Source organism: Arachis stenosperma, chromosome 10, assembly GCF_014773155.1.
Source record: "Arachis stenosperma cultivar V10309 chromosome 10, arast.V10309.gnm1.PFL2, whole genome shotgun sequence".
Classification (NCBI taxonomy): domain Eukaryota; kingdom Viridiplantae; phylum Streptophyta; class Magnoliopsida; order Fabales; family Fabaceae; genus Arachis; species Arachis stenosperma.
The window spans coordinates 110670535-110693368 of NC_080386.1; the positions used below are offsets into that span (position 1 = coordinate 110670535).

At 28.2% G+C, this 22834-nt stretch overlaps 1 long non-coding RNA gene across 6 annotated transcripts; it reads left to right on the forward strand.

Moving 5' to 3' along the window:
- Window positions 1-17236: 17236 nt before the first annotated feature.
- LOC130955307 (uncharacterized) lies at window positions 17237-22298 on the forward strand. 6 transcript variants are annotated; one of them, XR_009076723.1, is made up of 5 exons: window positions 17237-18120; window positions 18434-19232; window positions 20094-20776; window positions 21132-21215; window positions 21996-22298. It is a non-coding gene; the product is annotated as an uncharacterized LOC130955307 (long non-coding RNA). The 6 variants fall into 6 exon arrangements; XR_009076725.1 differs by having other exon boundaries at window positions 18553-19232; XR_009076724.1 differs by having other exon boundaries at window positions 17238-18583; window positions 19069-19232.
- Window positions 22299-22834: the final 536 nt, after the last annotated feature.

Genomic DNA, 22834 nt, shown 5'->3' on the forward strand with positions numbered 1-22834 from the left:
GATACACATCAATAATAAAATCCTCTCTCTTCCTTTATATTACTAAAAATATCTTTCTCTCTTTATTCTCTATGAATAGTTTCTCTCTCTTTCTTTTGTTACTAATTATAAATATATGAATAATTTTTATTAAGCTAATTATATTAATATTAGAGTCTTCTATTTACACATCTTATATTTAGTATACTTTTAATTTATTTTACAACAAAATATAAGTATTTAATTGAATAAAGTAGAAGGATTAATTAAATTGTTTATGGTAGCTAGGGTAGCGTTAGTTGGGCAAAAGAGAAAAAATAAAAATAATATTCTAAATCAATTTTTAAAAGGTTTTAGTTTATGTTTTATTCTTCAATAAATTTTAATTATTAAATTAACTTTGAATATTTTATTTTGTTAGAACTACTTATTTACGTAAAAAAATTAATATGAAAATTTTAAAATTTCTTAAAGCTTATTAAAAACTAGTGTCAAAGTAATAAAAATTCGTGATTGAAAAATTCGGGTGTCCCAGATTTATCAAAAATGTCAAATGGTCTTTTAATTTGTACAACAGAAATTTTTAAGATTTGTGATTTGATCATGTCTATTATAATGCTCTGACAACAATATTTTATAGTTTACTAATGATTCAAAACTCAAAAGGATTTTTTTTTTTTTCCTGCGCCTCTCTTTGTATGAACTCTAACCAAGTTTTTTTGAAAAAACAAAGGGTAATTAAATCGATTTGGAATATTACTCGAAATTTTATATAGTAATGCAGAATTGCAGAAATGATGGAAGCAACCAACAGAAGCAACAAAGAGAGTACAAAAGAAGACAAAAACAATAAAGGAAAAAGGAGAGAAGCAGGAGATCGAAGTGGCGAAGAATGAAGAGGTAACTCGGGTAAGGATTGCGTGGAGAGGTAATATTAAGGAAAGCCCGTAAGAAATGAATCTTTTAATTTTTAATTAATATTATTATTTTTTTAATTGAAGTTGTTAAATGTAAGTTTTTTATTATCTATTTTTTTAAGTAAGAGTAAAAAAATATGTAAAAATACATTATTTAATTAAAAAAGTACACTTAATAATATTAATCGAGAGAGATAGAGATTACTGTAGTGACTATAAGGGCGCCCATAGACTAATGAACTATACTCGAGTTAATTATACTTGGATTTATTTATAATATTTTATTAAATTTATTTTAGTGATTGAACTCGTCCCAAGATTAATTTAAAATAAATTGCATTAAATTGAGCCAATTTGATATATAATTAATATATAATTTTATATAATAAATTTAGAGTTTAATTTAAATGTATTAGTAAGATAAAATATTTTATATAATTATATAATTACATTTGTCTTTTTTAAATAATTATTTACATAATTAATAAAAAATAATTATTTGTAATGACATAATGTTATATGATTAAATATATATAAAATTATTTTGTACATCGAAATTTAAATTTATAAATTTAATAAAATTTTATATAATAATTTTTTTACTAAAATAAATATTTAAAAAGAATACTATATTATATGAAAACGTGAATTGAAATATAAAATCATAAAGTTTTACTATAAAATATATATTTTAGTTAAGAAACATAATTTCGAATTAGGTGGCAGACTGAAAATTATATTGAATAATGACAAAATTTAAACTAAAAAAATATATATTTTGAATATAGATGGAATTTGGAATTAGATGGATGTTGAGCACTAGCACTCCTAGTGGTGATTAAAATGGAATGGTTATGGATGTCCTCCCAGAAATGATGTAGTGTCCTAATATGTCCTAATAACTAATAAGTCATATCAGCTCAATTCCCAAGAAAACAACATCCCACAGTACATGGTCCCCTTACGTTTCAGGGATCAAAGGGAAGGGAGTACCCCTTTTCACAATCAACGTTACACTCTTTGACAACTCACCACACTAATGGGAATCTATACATAATGTTTTAGTGGGTCCAACTCCATTATTTTTCATTTTGTTGTTTGCTATACATAAACCCTCTCTATAAGTTGTCACAAAAAAAACACCTCTATAAGTTCAATTATTATTATTATCATGGGAGGAATATTAAAAAATTATTATAATTTATTATTTTTTATTATTAATTAATTATTAATATTTAAAAATATAAATTAAAAGTATATTATTAAATTTAAAAATTAAATTAAAAACTAAAAATAATATCAAAAAATAATAAATTATTATTATTATTATTATTATTATTATTATTGTGTGAAATTGCACTCCGTAATATAACTCGTTCTTTTGGAAGAAATAGCTGTTGTATCTTTTGTGTGCCGTTGAGCTATACACTGGCCTTCCAGAAATAAGGATCATGGGCAATACTTTAGAAAGGACTCTAACGTTTAAGTTAAATAACTGTTTATCAAATATTGCTAAAACAAATAAAGAATTATGTATATGTATAGTATAGTGAGTAACAAAAAAGTTAATGTGACTAATTAAAAATTTTTAAAAGATGAATTTAATTAAAAAAATCTAAAATTAATTTAAAAATTAAATAATGTTTTAATGATAAATTTAACCATTTATTCATAGTATAGCTGATGCCCTTTCTCCGTCCCTTTTTCACTTAATATATAATACTCGATTTTTGAGTTAGTGACCATTTTATTATATGCGCATATGTGGTTACCGAATTAGTGGACGGGAAAAGAGTATCAATTTGTTAGAGCGGAGTTTGTTAGCTTGACTAGCTTGACTAGGAATACGGATCAATTATTGTTGTTGTTGAGTTGTTATTATACTTTTTTGTCTAAAAACATAATTATCTTTAAAAAAAACACACATATTAACAAATTAATCTTATAATTTATTATCTTAAGTTAAATTTATAGTTTATATATTAGAGCAATGCTAGGGGACCAGCAATTTTTGTGATTGTTAGCCATCAACTAGTCATCAATGATAATTTAATGGTGTGAGATTGGTGTGAGATTTCATCCAATGGTTCACCTTCCTCTGCTGGTTATATGCTGGCCAAAATTTAATAAAACTGCTGGCCCCCTAGACTTTTCCTATATTATATGTGTTGTAATTTATAAATAAGAATATAAATAAAAGGTTATATAAAAGCATTCTTAAATTAGTCTATATTTACATGAAGAAATTCTTTTCTTTTTCCTAAATCTAAAGTATAAGCAATTGTGTTTTCACCTCTGATGATAATACTACAATAAATATGAGTTTTTAGCAATCTCTAATTTTGTAATATTTTAAAATTATTTTTTAGATAATTTTAGACAACAATTTTTTATAGTGTTATTGTTGAAATTTAATTTTTTTTATTTTATAGCAACAAATTAAAATTTTTTTTTACTATTTTAAGAAACGGTTTTATAACCATTACAATGATTTATTGTTAAGCAACGATTTTTTTTTATATTATTTAAATAATTGTATAAAAATTGTTGTCAAAATTCTATATTTTAAAATCATTCTATTAGATGGTCTTAGACAACGATTTTGACTGTATTATTGTTAAAGTTCAATTTTTTATTATGTTATAACAACAAAATAAAACCGTTTTCTTTGATGACTATTTTAAAGAATAATTTTATAATAATTACAACTTTTTTTATCAAATGATAATTTTCTAATGTTATTTAAATAATTATATAAATTAAAAGATACACATAAAAATAATTATAAATAATCATACAAATTTAAATAATTTTCTCTATAAATATTAAATTTGTAGAACACTTAAAATTATTGTTATAAATATATAACAAATATTATTTATAGAAAAAATAGATTTAAAATAAATTTATAACAAATATTATATATTTTTTATTTTATTCTCTCTCTAAAATTTAACATAATATTTTTTTAACATTTCAAAAAAATTTTAAAAACTTTCCTTCAGAACAAACACACAGAGACTTACCAATTTTCGTTTCCTCTACTAGCCCTAACCCACACCACTCATCATCAGAGTCATCATCGAACAATGCCAAACTTCACCCAGTCCTCACCATCAAAGAAAGCTGCGTCTCTACTCTCCTAGCTGCATGAGAATCGTTGCTGCTTCTCCTTTTTCAACATCGTCACCGCTTCTCCTGCCTGTTTTTTCCCTCTCCGCACCGTCGCTGGTTCTCCTGGCGATTTCTCCCCTCTTCGCGCCATCGCTGCTTTTTTTGACCGTCATAGCTTTTGTCCTCTCCTGGTAACTAGTTCTGATTTTGGTATAATATTTTCTGATTTTGATTTGGTATAATATTGTTCTGATTTTAATTTGGTAACTGATTTTTTAGAAATGCATTTTCTATTTTAGTCACTGTTCTATTTTGGTTATTGATTTAAAATAGAAAAATATTACCACAATTCTGTAGATTTGTATATGATTGATTGATTTGGTAATTTTTACTCATGTGACTACTATTTTCAATTTTCTTGAACTATTAAAATTAATGAATTTTTAAATGATTAACATATCAGTTTATAGAAAAGAGCAACAAATACTTAATCTATAAATATAAATAGACAAAAATAACTAAGAAAACACAATTAAATGTCAGTATATTGTAAATTTTTATTCATGATTAAAATTGATGAATTTATAAATGATTAACATGCCAATTTATATAAAAGAGTAACAAATACTTAATGTGATAAATGTAAATAGACAAAAATAGTTAAAAAAGAACACAATTAAATGTCAGTACTATAAAAATTCGATACAAGACATGTAGTTTTTAAGAGAAGTTAATTCTTAATTATGATTCAAGTTGTGCCAACAAAAAATACCTAGTATTCTATATATATGAATTACTTTTTTTTTCTCTCTCAAATCTGTAACTCTATAATTGTTCAATGCAAATAAAATTGAGTTTGTTGTTAATTTTTTAATGTTATAAATCAAAAAAAATTTTGATTCACTAAATATATAATTGTTAACTTTCTGATTAGCTTGTTAAGAGATAGAAAATTTGGTAATTTGTGCCAGTAGACAGATTGAAAATACTTTTATTATGTGATAACTAATGTTTTTGGAGATTTTGTTTGATTTATAAGTGTTAGTGCTAGTGTGTAGTCATAGAAGTCATAGTAAGATTAGAATTAAGATTATTGTTATAAATTGTTTATATTTTTATTCTTTATTGCTGTTATAGCTCGTTTCTTTAAAATCAAAGTATTACAATCAAATAATTCGTCTCTTTGTAGTTTCCACCATCTTAAACATTGAACTACACTAGAGGTAAATCATTTAATATATTATCTTTTTTTAATTCTTTTGAAGATTTAATTGTTAAGAATATTTAGTGATTGATTGATTGATTACGCTTCTTTGTATAGTTTGTTAGATATGAATTGTTAGTTTTATGATTGGTTAAGATGTTATCTTTTAAATATTAGTGGTTGAATTCTAAAATCCTTTAAAAGTAATAAGCTCTTAATTGAAAAAATTACTTATCATTTAAAAATGATGTGTTTTATCCATTTAGAAATGAACAACAGGACAAAATGGCGTTAATGAATCTGTGCAGTAGTTAGCCTAACCTCCCTAAATTAATTATCTTGTCATTATAGTATTAGAAATATGTAGTTTTATATTTAATTTACTATTTTTTGTTTTGTTTACACAAAAATTATATCGAAGGAAAACACAAACTTAATTAAGGTCACAAATTTGGAAGAGCAAATGTTAGAGAGTAAAAGTTATAAATTTGTGGACATGATGATAAACCTACTTGCTATTTAGCTATTTCAAATTTCTTTTGTTATTGTATTTTTTTTGCAAAATTAGATGATATAGTTCAAGATTTTTATGATTTAAACTAGTATAATGGTATTTTGAAAAATGATGATGATATAATTAGAAGTAGTTATGACTTAGATTAGTATTACGGTATTTTACAATAATGATATAACACTATACCAAATTAATCATATAACTACACTTGATTTATGACCCTTATTTTAAGGGTCTCTATTCATTAATATAGTGACATTTATATATATAATTTTTTAACTGTCACTAATGTAATCACTAATCACAATCTCACTCTTTTTCTTTTATTCTATTTTTTCAAAAACCATATTCAAACTTTCACCATGAGAAAGAAATGAGAAACTAACAACCATCACCATGCTACAGTTCCCGTTTGCAGTTTGCCAGCACGAATCGAGTTCGACATTCGCCATTCACCATCTCAGTTCGAGTTTTCCATTCACCCATCACCGTCGCAGTTCGCTATTCGTTGTTCACCATCGTGGTTCGAGTTCGCTGTTCGCCGTACGCCGTACACCATCGTGGTTCGAGTTCGCCATCCCCGTCCCCCATGTTGTTGTTTCTCTTTCCCTCTTTTGCTAGTGCAAACCCTAATTCCCTCCTTTCGGTGACTATTTCTTCTCTTCCAACCACAATATTGAAACCAGTAGTGAGTATTTGATCGTTCTTCTACTATATTTATTTCTCTTACAATTTCTTTATTGTTCATCTGATAGTGAATAACCTATACATGATTGTTATTATTTGGTACTGTTACTTGTGATTTTTAATTTTTCATTGATTCTTCATTTGAGAGATCATGCTTTGTATCTTATTATACGGAGGATTGTTTTCTTGGAAGCTTTAAATTTTGTCTGTTTTAAAATTCGTTTTGATTTTACTTGCACACAACCTGCTCGATGAAATGTTTTAACTAAAATTATGGCTGATTTGATGCATTTCTAATTAGAAGGATAGATAATAGTAAAATGATGCACTGATATGGTAGACCTCTCCTCGTCATCTCTCTCTGTTTCAAGGCTTCAAGCTCTCTCTTCAACAAGTAGCACTCCTCCACTATAATAATATCCCCTTTAGAGTGATTTTAATTTTATTTCTGTTGTGTTTTGCTGGGAATTACAAGATTCTTACTCACCTTAATTCCTCACTTCAGAAAGGTATGTGTGCTTTATCCTTATGAAATTATGGTAATGCTTCAATAATTTTTCTTTGCTTTTTTAAATAGGAATTTATTGTGCTTTAATTATATGATTAATTTTTGAAGCATGAATTTTTTATTTTGGTATGTAAGCATAATGCATTGTTGCCTTTGACTTTTTGTGCAGATTTTGTTGTCAACTTTTGAGTGTCCTCACTGTGGTGAGAGGTGAGTTACTCTTCACTGTGAACTGTGTTTAATGGCTACAATGTGATTGCTTGCTCTAATTTCATTTGATTTTGTTTGCCCATTAGGAACAATGAAGTACAGTTTGCTGGTGAAATTATATGATTGTGTGAACTATGTTTATTGTGTGCTTTAATTATATGATTTTTTTTCTTTGCATTCTTTGCAATCGATGAAATAGCTTATCCTTAAGTTATGCATAATTGCATATCTTACTATTTTTCATATATTACTATAATCTTGGACATACTATGTTTATGATAAGGGATTAGAAGCAAACAAAAACAAGGTGTATTGGATATTAACATCAGTCAAGTCATAATCAAAATCAAGAACTGATAAACTAGAATCACGGCAACACAAAAACCGAAATCTTAAAGCTTATTTAAGTCTTTTCCTATGTCCTTTCTCAGGTTTTTATAACTTTAAATGGTTGAAGGAAAGAGACATGGTGAGCGATTGTAAGACAGTATTCACATGTGTGAACTGTTATTGTATATGACCAAATGGTATATCTAATATCACCCATTCATTTCTGTCCCCACACAGTACAGTTTTTCTTCTTCGTACATTAAGCAAATCGATTCCAAGCCCATCAATCACTTATGCGTAAGACTCTGTGTATGTGTGTGCCTATATATATATATATTTGAATATGCAAGGTGTCAACTAGTCCCAAAGATCCAAACTAGCTCTAGCATATAAGGAAAGCTACTTGTATCAGTCACTTGTTTGACAATGTTAACAACTTCTGCAGGAAATGTTTAAGCTAGAGTTTTTAGAAAAGCGCAAAACATAAAATAAAATGGAAGCAGTCAAGGTCTCAAGTGATCAAGATGAACTACTAGTAGTATACAAATCATACCAAACGTGTCGCTTTAATTTATATTTATTTTTTCTCTTATTTCTTTGATAAACTGTGCAGTGTGCACCATTTATTAACATGAAACTCTTTAATTATATTTTTTACTATATTTTTTATAAAGAGAAGAAGGCTAATAAAAAAGTATCAAAGTCCTAAAAAACTTCTCAAAGATGTTGAAAGATGCTAAATTAGTGTCATTTCCTAATGCAAGAGGAAATGATCATATCTCAATTTTTAATTTTACTAAATTCTTAAAGTGTGAACCTATACATGATTGTTATTCTTTGATTTAAGTAATATAATTTTCTCTTATTTCTTTTATATTTTTACAGGTATGAAGAGAAAAAGGCAAAGAAAGAAGTATCAAAGTCCTAAAAAGTCCCTCAAAAATATTGAAAATGCTAGATTAGTGTCATCCCCTAATACAAGAGGAAATGATCATATCTCAATTTTTAATTTTACCTGATTCTTAAAGTGTTATCCCCTAATATATTTTTTCTTATTTTTTTATATTATTACAGGTATTAAAAGGAGAAGACTTGTACAATTCGAAGAGGAAGAAGATGAACAAATTGAACCGAATGTTGTATATGCTAGAGAAAATATTCATCTTTCAAATGATGAAAATGGTAACTTTCTCCTCTTTTAGCATACTATGATAAAAATATTGTGAAGTTTCTAATTCCTTTAATTAGGTTTCTAATTCTTTTACTTTGAAGTTATCTTAGCACGAGAAAAAAGACATCTTCCAAGTCATTCTAAGTCAACATCTTCTAAAGGCCCGAGTCAACAAGAGCATATAGCTCAAAGTTTATTCATTCAAAATGTAGTTCATAGTCATAGCCTATCATGCTGATTTTTTTAATAATGAAGAGGTAGATGGCGTTGCTACTTCTAGAAAGAAGTAGAACACCACATGGTCTGTTATTGTTGTAGGTATGTTTTTTTTCTTATTAATTTACTAGTTCAAATAATGTGTTGTCAATTACTAGTTGTCTTAAACAATAGCTCTTTTATTTTCTTTTTAGATGAACATGCCATTGAAAAGTGTATGCATCTTAAGGTAAAAGATACATTTTCCTTTCATCATAGTAGGAAACGAGTTCTTATAGAATAGAATGGAAGTGGTAAGCCAATTGGAAAATTCGATAGATTCTTGGGAGGTGTTTTGGGGCTCATTGCAAGTAATTTTAATAATTTTTCCATAATGTACAAAACTTGGCATAAAGTTTCAATGCAATACAAAGATGCTGTTTTTAATAATACTATTAAGGTATATTATTTTTTATTATATTTTTGTTTTGAAAAATATTATTTGTTGTGTTTACCTAAGTTTTGTTTACTAACTACATATTTATGTTTTTCTTGAAGAAAATATTTATTGTTAATGATGATGAACACAAAAGATATATCTTGTCAAATCTTGGAAATAAGTGAAAGAATAATAGATGCAAGCTATTCAATGAGCATTATGTTGAGTTTGAAAATTTTGAATTATTGTGATGATCAAACATTATTAATATATTAATTAAAAAATTAAAAAATTATTATTTGTTTCAAACAATTGGGTTGATGAATTTTGTTTTGTGTACAGGAAATTAAAACAAGTTTTCAATTTGGGCTAAAAAGCAATATAAGCCCAATATGATGTAAATGTAATCAGCCTTTGTGCAACATTATTCCATACAATATGGCTGAATTATTTAAGTGGATAGCAAAAGATAATTGGGCCAAGATACTTGTGAACAAGCCCAAAACAATTTTTCTCTCTATACCAGCAAGCCTTGGTCCGAACTGAAGAAGAAGAGAATGGATCAAAGATGGTTCGGTTACCTAATCCCTATTGTGGAATGGAATTCAAATTTTAATTAAATTGAATGCATGCATTGGTTATTAGAACACAAATTTCAATTTGATTAAATTCTCACATAGGTAACCGAAGTCCACAAATTAATATCACTTAATTTTACATTAAATGCTTTGTTTCTTCTATCTCTTCTCTCTCTTTGTTGTTTCGGTTGTCACTTCACTCAGGAAAGAAGAGTGAACAAGTTATCAGAGAAAATAGAAGTTCAGAGACAGTGAAGCTATGAAGAAGAAAAAGGCTAGGTTGATGATGGCCTTTGCAAAAGGAAGATCCGAAGCATGGTGTGGCTAAGATCTTTGCCATTGAAAGTAAGATTTCAAGAAGAAGTTTCAAGATCTTCATGCCAATAGTAGAAAGGATCTGTCTCGGTCAGAGAGGAAGATCTCTGCTGCTAAAGCGCATTTCCATTTTTTTCATCCAAGAGTGAAGGTAGCTACTGGAGCTACAAAGAGGAAGAAGCAAATATGGAAAAGAAGGAGCTGTCAAGGATCAAAGGTTCATCAAGGGTCAGTGTTCTTTCTTGGAGCCAAAGTCAAGATCAAGGGCTCAGATTGAAGAAGTTTGATGAGAAAGGCTGAGAGAAGTACATGCATGTTAGTTTGCTTTCGGTTTTTCCTCTCTCTTCTCTCTGTCCGAACCCCTGCTGTTTGTTGGAGAAGATGTTGGTGGTTTGGTTGAACCGGTTTCAACCTTGGAAGCTTCCCCTTCTATAATAAGGGTGAACGGCCAAGGGTTGAGACAAGGAGAGAAAGCACAGAGTTCTCATAGATACCCTAAGCTAACAAAGTTCTTCTCCTTCAATGGGTTTCATTTTGTTTTCTTTTCTTTAGTTTTGTCTGTCTGAGTCTCATGGTAAAAGGCAAACAGAGTGAGGTTTGTAAGAAAAAGTCAGTGAGAGAAAAAAGGCAAAGAGAGAAAAATTAAAGAAAAAGTTATAGATGTCTAAGAATTCCTTTGTACATCTGTTTGTTGTGTTTCATGATCCTGTGGGGATTTCCTTGCACGTTGGGTTAGCACTTTGCAATTGAAAGTTTGGTAGGTGTCCAAGTCAAGTTCAGATTTGGGGATAGAATCTAGATTTGTCCCAAATAGGACTGGGTAGATCTTAGGGAAGAATTGGTGTATGTAATTTGATGAGTATAGTGAAATTCCATCACAGTTGTGATGGAGACTGGATGTAAGCTGCATTGCACTTAGCAGCTGAATCAGGATACTTCTGGGTGTGATTCTATCTTTCTCTTCTACTCTTATTCTGTTTCTGTTGCGAAGGAGACAAAAATGAAAAATATCTCCTAACCAGTTACAAGACAAAAAAAATGTCTCTTTGCTTGTTTTGAGACAAAAGTAGAAATATCTCCTAAAGTTTCTTTGAAAAGGCAGCAATTAATACTTAGCAAAGAAGGTCTAAGATTCAACCCCCCTTCTCTTAGCCACTGATTACCATCACATTATAAATCGGAACTTAGTTGGGATGCAAATGTTAATTTGAATCCAATTGGAATTCCTAAAGACCATTGTGCTGCATTTTTGGAATATAGATTAAGTCCAAAAACTCAGGTAAACATATTTGTTATTTGTTAATTTTTATTTGTGTTTAATATCCATTAACTTTTATGCTTGTTAATGTGCAGGAAATGTGTGAAAAGAATGTTATAAATCGGCACCAAATAAAAATTTCTCACACTCTTGGCTCAAAAACACTTGCTAGGAGACACCATGAATTTGTACATTTATTTACTTTCTTAGTATTTTTGTTTTATTACTTTTATGTGTTAGTTATATTTTAATTTGAAACTGGGCGACAGTTTAGTAGAAGAGAAATGTTTTCTATCACTCACAAGAAAAAAGATGGAACATTTATCAATGAGAAAGCACAACAAAAAAATGTAAGATAAGATTCTAATTATTTTTCAGGAATGGTTTTAGGCCTGTTTTTTCTTAGTTCTTGGACATCATCAATGTGCCCAACTTTGATTGAAGAAATGGGCATTGGAGCCATGAAAAGAAAGACAGAATATGAAATCTAGAGATTCTTTTATATATGAATTGCTATGCTACTTTATGTATTTTAATATGTTTTGGGATTCCATCAGCTGTGACACCAAACTATAGCTTATGATTACCACCATTCACTGGAGCCATATGGCTTCTAAACCAATTCGCCACTTGTAAATGTTAAAACTTAATCAACCTATATATATATATATATATATGCTTGCTTTGCTTTGTAATATTATTATTTGTCAATGAATCATGTATGTTATATCATATTAGTTGGACTATTGTTGCATATGTAACATTATTATTTGTCTATGAATCACTCCAGGAAGACTTACAAAAGGAAATTGGTGAGGGTGCTTCTAAAAATGAAGCATATGTTAAAGTATTTGGCAAAGAGAATTCAAGCTATGTTAGAGGTATGGGATTTGGTGTTTGTCCATCTCAAGTAATTGGATCCTCTTCTCGCTCAAGAGAGTCTATGCAATCTACTACAACTAGTGGACCATCAAGAACTGAATATCAAAACTTGAAGGTACAAGTACAATTGTTATAGGAACAAGTAAATTTTCTTGTGAATCGTCAAGAGGGTCAATTGCCACCCGGTTTTCCTATTGAGGTAAGATAAGGATATATGTTATACTTAATTTTATAGACTCGCATACTTAATTTTCGTCATCAACAACTTCTTCTAAAATGATTGTAGTTTGTAATCCTAGCCTCTTGTATAACATTTGTTGATTTGTTAAGTATCCTTCTAAAATATTCTCTAAAATATTTTTTTATTTTCAGTTGTAGGTTGCAGATTTTGAATCACCCACACATACAAGATCATATTCTTTTGCCAGTCATGAACCTCAACAACATAGGCCATCTAACATTTAAAAGAGTTTTATGATTGAATTGTTAGGTTTATAAGTTTGGATTAAGTTAAAATTTTTTGAATTTACATATGGATTATGACTATGTAATTAAAACTTGTAGAATTCAACTTTTGAAATACATTGTTACTAATTTTTGTAAAACTTGTGGGATTGAATTTGGATTTGTTGAAAAACAATGTCATTTATGGAAAATTCAACTTTTGATAATATAAATTTTGATGTTGGAGAGATTATGATAGTTTAAAACAGTTACTAAATGCAGGAAAAAACGGTCACAAAATAAGTAACTTAGTAACGGTTTTAAATAAAAAAAACCGTCACTAAAAATATTGTGACGGTTTAAATAGTCACTAAATATGCCTAAAAACGGTCACAGGATTTAGTAATTTAACGACAGTTTCAAAACGTTGCGAAATACAGTATAAAAATACCTTTACAAGTGTTACAAATTAGTGATGGTTTTATACTTTAAAAACCGTCACAAATAATTTAGCGACACTCCTTACCAACGGATAACGGTGGTCCAAAACCGTCACTATGCCAGCTGGCGACGCTCAAATCTATGACGCTTTTTTTAACCGTCGCAAAGCCATTTAATGACCGTTAAAACCGTCACCAAGTATTAAAAAAACTGTCATCAAAATATTGTTTTATTGTAGTGTAATGTGGTTGTGGATCTTACATAATATTTTATAAATCAAATTTGATAGTAAATATTCAATTAGTTTTTGTTTGTAATTTGATTCAAATAGTTAAGGTTATTTATTGGCACTAAATTAAAAAAATAGTTGAAACTAATTTTAATGCAATACGAGAAAATTATTGTAAATAAGGAATTATATAATTACAAAAAACTATTGTCAAAGGTCACAAAAGACAATGGTATTAAAACCATTGTCAAAGGCAGTTACAAAATAGCAATGGTATTAAAAAAAATCACAAGCAACGCTTTTAAACCGATGTCTTTGTGAATAACACAACTACAACATCTTAAAACCGTTACCTATCCAGTTATGGTTTTAAATCGTTACGTCATGAAAGAGAATGGTTCTAAACTGTTGCATATCCAGTAACAGTTCTAAACGATTCTTTAAAAATTGTTGTCAAAATCGTCGCTTATGCCAATAACTATGGCAACGATTTTTTTTGTTACTATTGCCTTAGGTAAAAACTTATTGCCTATGAGTATTGGTAACGGCTGCATATATCACAGGTCAAAAATCGTTGCCAAAACGTTGCCTAAAGTTTTAGGAACGGTTTTTTTATCTATAGCAACGGTTTTTTACCGTTGCAAAAATTCTTATTTGTTGTAGTGTAAGATTGAATCCCTAACCAGATTAATTTGGGTTGGTCGAGAAGTTTATTCGTTTGTTAAATAAATAATTGGGAATTTGACTTTTTTGTATTGTATTTATAGAAATATATTATTTAGCAACAAATTTTTACATAAAAAATTTATCCGTAATAAATTAATCTTTGACCTGTCGAATAGACAAAAAAAATTAAATTCATATATATATATATATATATTAAAGACTAATTTGTATATTTATTTATATATATTAAAGACTAATTTGTATATTTATTCTATTTTTTAATATTTGGGTTTGGAATTTTTTAACGATCTTTATTAACGATTCAGTCGACTAAAAGGATGGACAGAGATGAATTGATTTTATTGAATTTTTTTTTTTTCAAGTGGTGCTGTCAAAGTGTAGTTTCTCACTCAAATATTTTCCGGTGAACAAAACAAATATGAGTGAAGATGTTATACAGCAAAAGATTATATTTAACAATAGAATAAATATATAAAGTTAACCTTTAATTAATATTATTAATTTTTTATATAAATTCATTTTTGTAATCCTTATTTTTTTTAAATTTAAAATTTAGAGTTTGGTATTTAAAATTAAAAAATAATCTTAATAAATTGAATGATATTAATTGAAAAAATTGATTTTTATTAAATTTTAACAACACAACTTAAAAGAATTGATAGAATTTATTTCTCAAAAAATTATTTAACATTAGTTATCCATTCAAATTATTGAAAAATCGACCTTTTTTTTTGTACTAAAGAGAAAAAATCGACTTTTAAATTATATAGTCATGTATTTCTTCCTTTGGGCCATTAGGCACTTCTTGTAAACAACAACAACAATAAAAAGTAATATTTGCCGTTTAAAAAACAGTGTCTTTGTTGAAGGATATTACAACTAAGCAATTTCCTTATCATTTCATGCTATATACATCTAACTTTTTTTTTTTGTTAATCAAATTTAATTAAATTAATCTAATATAATAAAAATTAATTATGACTAATATTATTTTTAATCTTATTAACATAATTAGATTTAATTTATAAAAAATTTTAAATATATAGTATTACTCTATCCTTAATACTCATATAAATCATAATATTAGCATAAGATTTGATATAGTAAAATTTTTTAAAAATATAAACTCTTTATTTTATATCTGATAAATTAAAAAAGTTATGTATTTATATTTATAATTCTTAAAAAATAGAAATATTTTTAAAATAATTTAAAATAAAATTTTTTAAATTAATTTATAATAATTAAAATAAAAAATTTAATATAATTTTATATATTAATTAATTTTATATTTATATTTATTATAATATTTTTAATTTTAAAAATTATTTTTGATATTTATTAAAAATTATTTTTAATCTGATTTAATTATTATTATTTATAATCTGATTTATCAAATATATATAAATACTATAACTTTTTTAAAAATAAAAGTTTTACCAAACCCATCTTTTAACACCGCTAAGCTGAGGTAAAACCACATTCCTCCTGAAACCATACGCAAATCATAGCCAATGAATCCTCTCTGCATATTTCCCCTTTCCCTTTTCTGCATAGTCACGCGCATATTCAACTCTTTGTGGGTTCTCACTTCTCACATACCCTGTTTTTTCCCTCTTCCGAAAAATAGTAGCCCCCTATCTATAACACTATTCACACCAGAGAAGACTGAAAGATGTTTCGATAAATATGGCCGTTAATTAAGAAAACTAATTAGCAAAAACTCTTTTTAGTTCTTTTTAATTCAATGGTGTGGAACCAATTCCAAGTTCAAACACTAATTTTATACCTAATTCTATGCGCCAAACGATGGAGGTGTTGGAGGTTTATAAACAATTATCCTAATTAAAGCACTTATATTAGTACTACAAATATAAACATTTAATTAAAAAATTGTAAAATTTGTATAATTTTCTCATGTATTAATGATGAATTTACTTTTCAGTTTTCACTCAATTAGATTTTTATTAAAACATTAAAAGTAGTGGTGGGCATATATTGGCTTATGCAACTTTTGTGCCATTCTAGTAGTTTAAGGGTTGCTGTATACTTCTTGGCTCAAACTGTTTGTTCTATTCTTTCTGAGAATGTTCGGGATCTCTCTCCTTAGATTGATGGTATAGTTCTTCGTTTAGTTTTATTTTGTTTTTCCAAAAATAAAATGTTAAATAATTTTATTTCTTATCTTCTTATTTTATCTCTTCACCTAATCAAAGAATTAAGAGAAATTATTATTATATTCACATTATATAATAGAAATATGGAAAAAATTGGATATAATAAGAATTTATAAAAAAGTATTTTACTATTTTTAGACCTTAAATTAAAAGTTTCTTTATTAGAGTAAAATATTTATCATCTTAAATAATTTTATTTATTATTATCATACTCAACGAATAAAAAATAAATTAATAATACCTATATTAATAAATTATTATATTATATCAGAAGTGTAACATCTTCTTTACATTGACCAGTGTCTTTTATTTATTAAAATTTAAATACGTGTAAAAGTAATAAAATAAATAAAAATATTCGGTGTGCACATATTGTAAAATAAAATAGAACTAGTTGAGATAATAAATTACTTATAACTTAATTAAGGGGTCTTAAATTCAAATTTTTGGAAATAATTGATTTATATATGAATTATATATAATAAAAGATATTTAAAAAATTCATATACTAACTTTTTTTATATTCTCATTATATATATAATTTGATTTATTATGATAAATGTTTAAGAAACAAGAGAAAAAAAATAATAAAAAGTATAAAAAATAAAAGCATGAATTTTAATTTGTTGTTTCTAAATTGATAATACACTAATACTACTATTAGATTAAAATATAGACACCCAAAAAAAAGCTAAAAAAAATTGTAACAAAATTTAATCAAATTTAAAATAGCAGTATTATCATTTTTTAAAAAAGAACATCCTCAAATAATAAATAATAAATAATAAATAATTTTAAAGTGAGGAATGGTAAACGTTTCTCTCTCCAAGCAAAAGGATAGAAGAATATCTGAAGGATTATGATAATAACGGATTTGCAGCTGAAATTGGCGAAGAAAGAAAAGCATTTAGAAGATTAATTAAGCGCATTTAACTATTTAAGGGTCTCAATTGACGCAAAAGGCTGCAATCCATCTCCCATTTCACATTTCACATTTTTTCTTTGGGTTTGTTGGTTGGAACGGGTCTCGTCTCGTCTCAGCCCCACACACACACACCACTCACTCACTCACTTCTATCATCCCTCGCCGCACTCTCTCCTCTGTAACCGTAACTTCTGAATCTGAATCTGAACCTGAACCGATCTCGCTACGTGTCATCGCCGCTGCATCACTACGTGTTGCATGCCTAACCACCAAGGCCACCACCACCTCCTCCATCCTCACAATGAATGAAGAGAGAGAATAGAGAGAGGGAATACGGTTGGACTTTGGAGTCTGTGGTTCTTGTCTTTTCATCTTTCCTTTTCTCCTTCTTAATCCCTGCTTTCTTCCTCCTTTTTTGTTCCTGTTTATGCAGGAAACCCTAATTTCTGAAATCTTCTAATAATTGTCTCTTAAAATAAGAATACGATGTGTGGATCATGGACATTTTCGTTTTCTTCTATTCTTATCCGTTAATGCTTCAGATCTGTTTCGATAATGAAAGTAATAGAACAGATGTTATGTATATTCTTTGTGTGAGGGTTTCCAAATTTGGGCATGTTTTGCAGCCTGGGCTCTTGATTATTTATTTTCTCTTGGAACATAGAAATTGACAGAAGAGAGTGAGCACACAGAAGCACTCGTTATAATTCTATACCGTTGCTCTTGCGTGCTCACTTCTCCTTCTGTCAGCTTCCAGTGCCGGAAAAATGAAAATCACCGCCCGTGTGATCTGCATCTGCATCTGCCTCTGCTTCGTTCCAAACCCCCACACCCAAAATCTAACCCTCTCTTTCTTTCTCTCTCGACATTTTGGCGGAGCAAGCAGACCAGCGACCATCACTGACTACTGCGCCAGGTTATATCATTATCAAACAGTGAAAAAAAAGAAGAAGCTTTTGTTTGTTTCTTTCTTTAGCCCTTGTTTTTATTTTTATCTCTTTACTGTTTCTTTCAATTTTGTTATTTTAATCATTGCTCGTGGTTCCATTAGTAATTTTTATAAATTATCTTTGTTGTTATCAAACGGAAAAGCGTGACTTTTGATGCAATAGCCCTATTTCCTTGCCAGGATCAACGAACCCCCAACATTTTAAAATTAATATTAATAAATATATTTATACTAACATTTCCCCTTTTATCTTGCTTTTTATAACATTGATATATAGCAGTACATAGCATGGAGCCATTTCACGTCACATAGCATGGTCCTCACCAATTTTTTCTCCTTGCTTCAATGGACATCACAATTATGCTGATTTCGTCCCTTTCCATATATTTTTTTTGCTAGATCTTGTGCATGCCAGTGGTTCCCTTACTCGGTAACTGTTACTGTTTCTAACTTTCTTCTTGTTGGCTATGTGTTTGTTCTTTCCTGCAACTCAACGTTATGATGCATAGATTCTGGTTTCATTATATTCTTGGACAATAAGAATTTCAAAAGGGGTGTTTCTTTTCTGTTCTTAATATTTATTGCTTTTTTTTAGTTTATCCTTTTCTTTTTTGAAATATTATTTGTGGTTTATGATCTGATAAACCCTATCTACCTAACTCTACAGTTGCTTGTTTTGTGTCTGTGACTGAGCAAATTGTTTGACTATATGAGCATCCTTTTAATCATCAATTCAAGGAGCAATAAATATGGTTTTGGAAGTTCAGTTTTTTTTTCCCCTCTCTGGTGTATTGTGATATGATGTAACAATAATAATGCTGGCCGAGTAAACTTATTGGGATTTCTCTTGATATTGATTGATTTTTATGCATACAAAAGCTGCAGCCGGCCTGTACTTTTTCTTCTTTGATGCAGATGATAAATATGGGCATAGACTTGGATTGTTCGTACACTTCTTCCTTGTAGAGATAACGTGCTGTCCGACCCATAAGCATGTTAAAATGTTGGAAAACAAGAATCATTATACCAATGTGAAATCAATGTCTTGGATAAGGAATCGAGCATTAGCAATCTCCATAGTATGCTTTAGGAAAATTTTCAAATATTCAATAATTTTAGTTATTCATCTCAATTATGTATATATTTTACAAAGCATTTTAAGTGTATTATGAAATTAAGTGTTCTAATAGCTATTGATCTGAATCATGATATATATATATATATATATATATATATATGTTAGAGAGACAAAAAAAAAAGTCGAATTTGTCTTATTTAATATTTATTAATTATTGTTAAAATTAATAAATTTTAAATAAGATAAGTTCTGGTTAATTTTGATTAATATATATATGATTGAGATCAATGGCCAAAATTAATTTTATAATTAGGATCAAAGGCTAAAATTATTAGAACACTTGATTCTGTTACACTCAAAATGTTTTTTATATTTTATGATTATATCACCGACTAAAACTATTGCAACACAAATATTTTTGAAATTCTTGAAATGCTTCCTATTCTCTAAATCAAAATGAAACTACAGTATACCAACTAGTGCTTTCATCCAATAAATAATCTATATGCTTATTTCTTCCGGCAGCATTTCTTCCTAGAGAGCTGATTGTTTAACCATGAATTCAATTAGTTTAACTTTGTGATTTTATGTTCCTAGGAAACTTTATCCTTATAGAAGGATTTTGGCTCAGCAAATTAGTGATGTGTTTTCGTTACCATCTTTTCATTGGTTTTTAGTTTTGTGAAAATTAAATGTTTTTTTTTTTGTTGATAAGATTACTAAAGTGAAAGTATAAGAAAGAAAAACTTTAAAACTCTCAGTGATGATACGTGCATATAAATTTAATTTATTTACCTTATTTATGTTGTTCAAAGTCTTCTTCAAAAATTATTTTTATGGAGATTTATCCAAATTTTTTCAGGGATTCTTTTCACATATATTATTATCATCTTTCGGTGGAGACAATATATGCACTCCCACCAGCAAAAAGACAGTAAAGAGATTAAATAGGGCTTTGTTGGAGAAATGCACCTTCTGAAATCATTATTCTGAAGCATGAATGGAGATTAAATTTATATTTCTAGCAAAGGATACTATTCAATCTAGTAATTGCTCTTCATTCTATTAGAACTGGGTTGCATCTTAATCAAGCAATCATCCTATTAATTCCAGTTAAACATTCACCGGAACATTTTGTTAAAATAAAACTTTATTATATATATATATATATATATATATATATATATATATATATATATATATATTGTAGATCATAGAAAGACAAACTTTATGTTCTTGCTTCTTTCAATTACTTTTAATATTAAAAAACACAAAGTATACAAAAGTGGTGTTTACAAAGATAATCATATAACATTACTATTTGAGAGACTGTGAATCCAACTAAAATTAATTAAATATTTATTTATGTATTCAGTGATAGCTGTTGATCAGCCAACAACAGGTCCCTCCAAAATTGCATCCACTTAATTTTTCAACTTTTGAACCGACCTTTGATGGAGACAATATATACACTCCCACCAGCAAGATGACGGTTTGAAAGCTAATATCCTAGATGGTGGAACGGGTTGCCGTGTTGGAAAAGGGGTAAGTTACCTGGCGGATTGGCTTGAAAGTTTTCATTATTATTTCAGGAATTCTTTGTGTTGAATTTAAATTTCTATAATAATAATAACAACAACTTGCTAAGTTTAAAGCTTTTTAAGGCATCAACTCAACATTGTCTATTTTTTTTGGGGGGCTTCTTTGTTGTTTGGTGAATAGCTCATGTGGTGTTAACATGAATCCAAACTTATTAGTTATTACTATGTTCATGTTTTGAATTTATTTCATGTGTCTTATCAACGCCTTTGTTGAATCATTTGATTGTTTGTATGGTTTGTGAGAGCTCATTCTTTTTTCATGCTAATATCTGTTTATATATTTTGGCTTTTGTTTTAAGCTCCAATTGATAGGTACGAGATTCCGGGGAAATTTTTCTGGACAGGCAATGGTTTCAACTGAATCTTCTTTGAAGCTCCTAGTAGTGAGTATATTAAAATTTAAATTGCCATTATGTTTGCTTTTGTGTTATGTCATATGTGATAAATAGTGCTATTATGTATATACAAGCTTTCTCAATTTTGTATTCTCTCCTCTAACCTTGTCAGGGTATCAAATTGTGCAAATTAATAGCTACTATCTATGTAAACCACTAAACCAACGAGAAAAAGGATAATACTATCTATTTCTCGGTAGAATATAATCATATTGAAGTAAAAACATCATATATAGGCCACTTTTCCTTAAGACACCAAATTAAATATTGAGGACTAAACGTATAATTAATTAGGCCTAGCCCTTGATTATCTTTATATAGTATATTACGATGAATGCAGTTGCTTTGTACCTAGCTTTCTGACTTAAAAGAAGGCCATTTTTGGTGAGTTTGATGGGGAAAATGTGACTTACATGCAATTATTACACACAATTTCCCCTTTCATATATCCCGAAACAACCATACCATATATAAAAAATTAGTCAGTTATTTGTATAAAATATATGTTAAAATATAAAATATAAATTAAAAATAAATTAAATGACACATGTATTTAGTATTTATATAAATAGTGATTGATTTTTGTTGTGCACATCACATTTTTAGTACTGAAAATATTCATAGACATAATATATAGTATGTTTGATTTGGAAATTAGAACAGGATGAAAATATTCATAGATACAAAATTACAATTAGCTATAAAAATTGTTACACATTTTTTATGCCATTGTTATATATGATCTCACATTGAATATTCTTTGTTTAGATTCATTTGTTAGCAGCAGCCAGGAAGAGGTTCATCAGAATGTACTTCTACTTAGTAGACTATACGAAACAAAGTTATCACAATAAGAACGTCATTAAGGCTGTGTTCTTTAATTATATCGGTCAGTATGATCGTTGCAAATTCTCAATTTTAAGAGGTAGCAGCTCATTACTCAATACCGTGTGAGTTTTTTAGTTGTCAAGGCCGTCATTGTCGAGATTGAGACGGCTAATACTGTATAAGATAATGCTGTCTTACATTTTAGGGAAGTGTCATATATAGTGACAAATCCTGTTTCTATTATCCTTTTTAAGTTTTTAGTAACATTTACACATGGTAGATCTCTTAATTTCAAATGCCTGTTATTAATTTTTTTTAGATTAGATTCGTAGTCACATTCTGTTGAGGAATTTCCTTTATACATAGAAGAATATGGTTAGTTTGTGCCGGACCATGAGTAAAGGTCCAATATTTTCTACCTTTGGATTGCAATTGGGTTAGTTGGGTGAATAATTTATTTGTCTGTTTAAGAAAGTATCCGAAAATTGAATTTTTCTGTGCACGTAACGATTAATTGGTTATCGGTAAGAGTTTAAATAAAACTCGAAGGTAAAGAATTAGCCTTTTTAGACTGTCAAATTGAAAAATATCTGTGAAAAATAAAAAAAAAATAGAAAGGGGGTTGAAGTGTAATTCTGAATTCAAGTTAACAGTACCGAGCCTTTTGAATGGATCAGGATAAACGAACCAAGGACAATGAAGTGATGCCCTAAATTGATAAACACTGAAGTGTACCAAAAGAATTCATAATTTGATTTGATGGGTCTGTAGCATTGCTT